This window comes from Lathamus discolor, chromosome 1, assembly GCF_037157495.1.
Source record: "Lathamus discolor isolate bLatDis1 chromosome 1, bLatDis1.hap1, whole genome shotgun sequence".
Lineage (NCBI taxonomy): Eukaryota > Metazoa > Chordata > Aves > Psittaciformes > Psittacidae > Lathamus > Lathamus discolor.
Genome location: NC_088884.1, coordinates 136,344,755 through 136,351,934, shown reverse-complemented (window position 1 = coordinate 136,351,934; position 7,180 = coordinate 136,344,755).

Sequence of the window (7,180 nt, the reverse complement as noted above, 5' to 3'; positions counted from 1 at the left end):
AGATTATTTTTTATTTAAAACAAGAGGCTTTTACCTCCTCAAGAATGTATCAATGCCAAAGGCTTAAAATTGGAAATTTAGCGTTGTCAGCAGCAAAGAGCTGTAACTTTTATAATTAAAACAAAAAGTTAATTCAGAACATACTCATGTTTCTGTTCTGCTCGAGTGCTTTTTATTTTGATCAAATATTTGTAGAGAATGAAATTTACAGTCTCCAGTAGTAATATTTTAAAGACCAAAAGCATATGAACAAATTTTCCTCTCCTCTTTAACAGAAAGAGCTTTAGGATGTGATATTCCAGAAAAATGAAACAGTTCCATTTTTGCTGAACTGAAATCAGTTCAATTTTGACTTCTTATTTTTATTCTGGTCTTTGTAGTTATAGTTTTCCAGGTGGATTTTCCTTGTATTCATTGTACGTACATCTCAGTTCTGTGAGGAATAATAAAAACTACACTTGCTTGTTCCACAAACAGGGAGACAGCAGAATAAGCGTAATCTTTAGACATACTTATTTCAGACTTCCATGAGCCCTTCAAAATCAGTCAAGCAAAGAATGGGATAGTCAAACAGCATCAAAGATGCTGAACCTGTGAAATTTGGAGGTAAAAATGTAATCACACACTTATCTTTAGGTGGGTCATAAGTAGTCTCATGTAGAAACTCAAGCAATCTCATAATGGAGATGATGTAATGAGGTCACCACTTCAAGGTGACCTCATTGAGAAGTTAAATGTCATCTTTCACATGATCTTGTAATTTAGCCAGTGCTCTATCACCATTTTTGAGCTATCTTTACTTGCATGACCCTAGCACTCTGGTTTTCATATACCACGCCACAATTATGACCTTCAGGCTGCTTATAATCTAGAAAAGAATTAACTCTCTCCTTTCAAGAAGATGGGGAACATGGTACAGCTGAGAAGGATCAGAGTCATGGAATAACAAAATAAACTGCCATTACGAGCTGCATCTGTAACCAGAGCAGATTCCTGGCCTACCAATTACAAAATTCAGAAATAATGCTTTAGGAAGGAAAAGCGCCATGAAAAGCACTCAAATTATCCTGTTCCTGACAAAGAAAAATAATTACATTGCAGCCACAGGCTGAACCAGTAGCACCATTCACACAAGGTCCATTATGATTTGTTTCTGAAGTTCAAGCTTTCAGAAGCAAATGCTGATCAGCACATATATGTACATAGTGTATGGGACATTGGCAAGCACAGGCAATCAATCCCATGCTGTCCGTGCCTCTCAGAAGTGAACACCCAGCTCCATGCTTTGTGCTCCGTGTGTGCTGCTGGACGGAGAAGTAGTTAATCTTAGCATTACTATAATTATGTCAGAAAGCACACATGCTAATTAAATACAGACTTAATGGGTGTAGTTAATAAGACACTGAGCAATGTCTGACAATTTGCACAGCTAACAACAAGTTCAGGCTGAGTAAGCAATTGAACTACTAATGTGATAGTATATGAAAGGTCCAAGTAGGGATTAAATCCTCCTTCAGCTAGGTGCTGTACAAACAAAAAACAGAAAGAGAATCCCTCTCCCGAGTTCACCACCTTGAGCAGTGCATTGGCAATAACAGTATCATTTACAGCTGAGACTTGGCCACGTTTTCTGGGTTAAGAAGCAGGGAAGCAGTATTTGGTATTAGCTGGATTTTGTGAGAGATCTGGAAGCTGGCACTTGAGAGATAAGTACTGGTAAGCAAAATGAAAGGAACAGCTTATAATTTAGAATCCAACCATCACTTAAAAAGGGCCAAAAATCACATTAGGTTATGGTATGACCAACTGATAGTCCGGGGAGAAAAGGCACTGTGAGAAAGGGCATGGAGTGGCACACAGCATGACATTTAAGTAATTCAAAAAAGATTGGAGACAGGGGAGTTATTTTGGAGCAAAGATAGTACAGATAATGGTTTTTTCCTTCTGTTAAACTCATAGATACTCTTGCAGGAGACACCTGCCTGTGCAGCGGGCAAGGAAGGAGGAAGCCCAGGAGCACTCAGCCCTGAAAGGGGCTTACTGCTTGCTCACTCCTTGCTGAGCCCTAGCTCACTCCTCACCCCACTGACTTCTCGGACACCACACGCCTGCCCCTTATACTGGGGTCATGCCCCATAATGGCATGTCCCTCTGTCTGAACTAGAGCTGCTTGGTGCATCTCCCAGAGAAAGGTCACTGCAGGTGTGACCAGTACAACTCCACCTGTGCTGTAAGGGATGCCATGTCTAGAATGAAAAGCGCCAGTGGCAGAATAAAATGAAAGAATAAAACTTTGAGTAAATGGCAATGCATTTGCTCAGTTTTCTACCAGCCTCCTACTTGTGCCCAGATCATGTGCTCCATCTACTTTTCTCTTTCTCATTTTAAAGAGGCAACTGGACAGATCCTAAGGTCAGTTAGGACTGGACCCACGTGACTCATGCTGCTTGGATCTTCAGTGCTCTTGTCAGATTGCTAGGGCTGTCCTGGCCACTGAACACCCAGATCCATGCCTCATATTCAGAACTGTATCCACTGCCAGATGGAGACAGAGATGGTTTGTCTTAGCATTATTTCAATCAAGACATAAAGCATATTCCAGTTCAGAAGAGGTGGTGTACTGGCATTTAAGCTCAATCAGAAGAAGGACATGAGGGATCTCTTTCTTAACCCCAGTAAAAAATATATGTAATGCTCCATGAAATCAAGGCTTTTGTGGTGCATCTTTATCATAAACAGTATATTTGCTCACTGCTTTAGTCCTATGTCAACAGTTCACTGTTCCAGCTGTCCCATTTAATTTTATAGAAAATATTTTACAGAATACAAGCACACAAATACAGTCAGAGTGTTACCCTGTGGCACCACAAAACCCTCCAGCTAACACAAAGCCACAGAGGTCCCTTCAACAGAGGAACTACCTTGTAGTTTGGACATTCAGGCTGTGCCTTCAGGGAGATGATGCAGGGATGTTACACTACAGAAGTACCACGTGGAAAACACAGAATCACAAGGAGTCTGCAGAGTGATTGTTACACTTATCAGCTTAATGACAAACAAAGGCCATTAGATGTGCACTAAAAATTCCTCCCTGCTCTTTGTGGGTCCTCGCAGCGTGCCATAGACACATGCCAAAGACACCGCGTCGTGCAAGCCTGCCGTTCTGCGAAGGTGGAATCAATTAGCATGTAAGATATGTGCTTAGGGAGAAAAAGCCTTGCTGCGAACACCCGACAAGAGGTATCAGCTGGGCTGTTTGCTCACATGGAGCCTGTTAGTTACACAAACACAGGGGAAGAAGATAGTATTACAGGTGAAATCCTGCAGTTCTCCTAATGAAAGTGAATTTGTTTCCCTTCCTGTTTTTCCTACTTACCCCAGCTATTTGACCGTTGTTAGACTGTGGCATGTGCACCGGTTGAATGCCAGTTTTCTCCCATTCAGCATTTTCTATCTCTCTCACCAATTTTAACTCCAAGAAAATGCAAAAGCAAGCAACCTGGTTTAACTGAAGATATTCCTGCTCATTGCAGGGGGGTTGGACTAGATGACCCTTAAAGGTCCCTTTCAGCTCAAGCTATTCTATGATTCTATTTGTACTTTTCTTGGGACCAGCACCCAAGGAAGCTGTCTTGGTGCAGATGAGGGCTGTTTCTCAAAACAGCGGGGGAAAAGAACCCCTGAGAAATCGGGTCAAAAATGACTATTTGGGAAAGAAAAGCATGCTTTTTGATTTGCATTTTCCAGTGATCTTTGACCTTCCCATTTACATTTATCTTCATGAGTTTAAGAAGTGTTGCCAACATTGAAAAAGTAAAGCCCCAAGAATATTAACCTCTGGGCAGGGAAGACTTGCTTTACTCAGAAATAGTATTAGCTCTACAGTGAACGTTCATCTTAATGCAAAGCCAAGGAATGAAATTCTCTACCAGAAGATCCTGTGATGAACAAACATTAATTCCTACAGTCTTATTTGGTGACAACCCTAAGCACTACTCAGTCCATGTGAGTAGTGAGACGTGAAACCAGTGTTACATTCTATTTCTTATTTCTTATTTGTCCACGGGCAAGGAGAGATAACTTTGGCCTTAAGGGGGAAGAGCAGTTTTCCACTTCTTCAGACTGCTGTCTTGATTCTTAAAACCCAGGAGCTGACAGTCAATATACCGCGCACAGTCTCTGCCCTGGCTTCCTGCTGTCAAGTGGCATGGGGGATGAGTGAATATGGTGTACGGCAAGAGCTGAAGCAGAGGTTAGTCCAGTGAGGAAAGACTCTTCAGAGATCTTGGAATAAATCCTAGATCAGATTTTCAGATTGTGGCTACTTTTTAATGATTTATAATTCAGAAAAAAGTGCAGATTTTTCCAGGAACAACACACATCTTAAATTCAATTCCTTCAGGTAGGAGCAATGGTTTTCCAAAAAAAAAAACCCAATGTTTTAAGACTAAAAAGCAGAGTATTCTTATTTTTTAGCCTTAAAAATAACTGAACTGTTTCCAGTCATGCCACTTTTCCAAAAGTACTGTGAAGCAGACAACCAGCATGAGCGATACCAATTCAAAGGGCTGAAATCTGCAACAAGAAATAGCAAGTAACTTTAATAGGAGCTAGTAGTGCCAAGCAATAAAATTGCATTGCTCTAACTTGTAAAAGTCTGAGACAAGTATGGTGGAGAATCCTGAACTGCTTCTCTCACCGCAGAAACAGAAATACTAGTAGTTTGCTTGCATTTTTTTCTGTAAAACTACACAAATTTGAAAACTCCACTGGATTTTTTTTCTCTGAGTTATCAGCATAAGTGACATTGATCTTAATATTACTACGTTTAAGCTTCAGTCTTCAGAGAGCAAGGGAGAAGAGCTGAATCTCTTGAACAGAAACCAAGAACTGAAAGTTTTGGTGTAAAAGATGAATACATTAAAGAGGAAATTTATAACACAAGCTCTTTTTATCCCTTCAGCTCTGCTACATACAGATATGTGGAGACTTAGGTGAAGTCAAACTGAAGATGAGGAGCATAAGATCCACTCTCCTTTAAGCAGGATAAATACACAAAATATTTAGGTTCTTGAAGGAACAGGATGGGTTAAAAAGAGAAACCATCTCTTTAAATATGAGTTACCTGCAAGGGCTGGGATTGAGCTGCACGATTGCAGGCTCTGACCAAGACCTGAAAATGGAGCAGGAAAATGCTGAGATTTTTTTGTCCTGTGTTGTTCTGTTTGGGGCAGTAGGGATGGGCTGCTTATGTCTAAATGGGTGTCTAAAAGAAGTGATAGAAAGGAAGGACCAACCAAAACCACAACAACACAGACCAACAGTTTGGTCAGAGATATTGCTGATTGTTTGTATTGTTTTCCCCTGAAATGAGGAACATTCTTTGCCCATCGGAAAACTCTTGTTGCTTGCAGGGTGCAGACTCCAAAGAAGGAATTACCTGTGAGCAACCGAGGTAGAAGTCTCTGCAGTAAATAAAATTTCAACTAATTACTCTATTAGAAACGTGTTTGCTTTCACTGACAGATCACAGGTTTTGAAAAGTTTGGAGGAAAGAATTCCCCTTCTCCCAGAGCTTTGAAGCTGTATTGTCCACTTGATGAAAATATGAGCCATGTTCTTCATGTGACAATGGGGGGGGGGGGGAGGGGGGGAAGGGAAATGAAAAAGAAATAATATCAACTCAGCACCATCATTTCAGAACATTTTGGCATATTTTATTGTTTCCTCTTCACCGCCTGCTCCTTCTTATCTCATATATGGGCCCATCTACAATAATGTTTTAAATGAAAAGCTTTCTAGTGAGCCAACTGCACCTTTCTCCAGGGAGTTCACACTGAAATTCCTGATAACACCAAACAATGGAGCTTTTTTCAAAGAGGTACAAAGTGTAATGAAAATGACATAAATTATCATTTAGAAATTTCATCCCTTCAAATATATTTTTCCTTCATTATTCATAGTGGGGTTTTTTCTAGAAAAACGAGCCATGATAGACCTTTCCACAGAGTAATTTAATTAAGCTAAAATATTAGCAGTAGAAGTGGGCTACTTCAGTTACTACCATTCTGTATTTCTATTTTAAACTGGTTTTTATGAAACAAGCAGCTGGAGAGCTGACTGGCTCAGGGGTCAAAGCTTTCTATGTCTTTACAGCAACCAACTAAAACTGTGGCAGAGAGGACACAGATTAAGCTGGTGCAGGCTTGACTTTGCTGTCCATAAGTTCCATTCAGCACCTCTGGATACCCTGTGGTATCCCACTGCTCTTGTCCAGGAAGGGATAAGTCTTTTGAAGGTTGTCTGTCATAGCTGTCTACCCATGGAGATGCTCTTGGTACCACACAACCCCCCCCCCGCCAGGGCATTTCAATGGCACCTTATAACTGAGCATAGGAAACTCAGTCAAGCTCTCAGTATCCACTGTAAGAGCATTATATTACGCAGTCAAAGCCATAGAGAAGAAATACGTTTCAATCTGAAGCCTAACTTTTAAGACCTGAAAAATAGTAGACTTTATCATTCTGAATACGGAAGATTAAACTGATGTGGAAACTGCTGCCAAAGTATGATGATATTCCTTCTGTATCTAAGTGTAGATTTATGGGTACTTGGAAATGTATGTCAACAGCAAACTGACCTCCAAATATAAAACCTGAGCCCTGTTCATGAAGGTAAATTAATGTGTGGAACAAACTTGTCCTAACTTTCTTTATCTAGGTAGGTAGGAGTTGGAGGTGTGTAGTTGCTCTAAGCTGTTTCTAGGCTTCCTTGAAAGCCATGCTGTGTGTCAGGGATGCAACTGGAAGCCCAGGGGAGTTAAAGGGAAGACGTACCAAGATCAAAGGACTCTACAATTTTATGATTCTATGTGGTACATCTTCATGTGGTGGAAAAGATGGAGTCATTGCCATGCTTTAGTTTATTCATTGCCTAATTTAAGTGCCTAACTTACCTACATGGTAGCAAAATATAGTCCTCAAAATGTGTATAGTTACTTCACTTAAATTGTGCTTATGAAGAAGGAAGGGGTGACTTAGTCCTCTGGAAGTAAGCTCATAAATTCACTATAAAGGCCAAGGCAGGAGGAGTCTTTGACAACCCCAGAAGCAAATTCCATGCAGTGAACTGGACCTCTCAGCTGTATGTGGGGAGCACTCCTGCCCAAAGGGTGATCTGC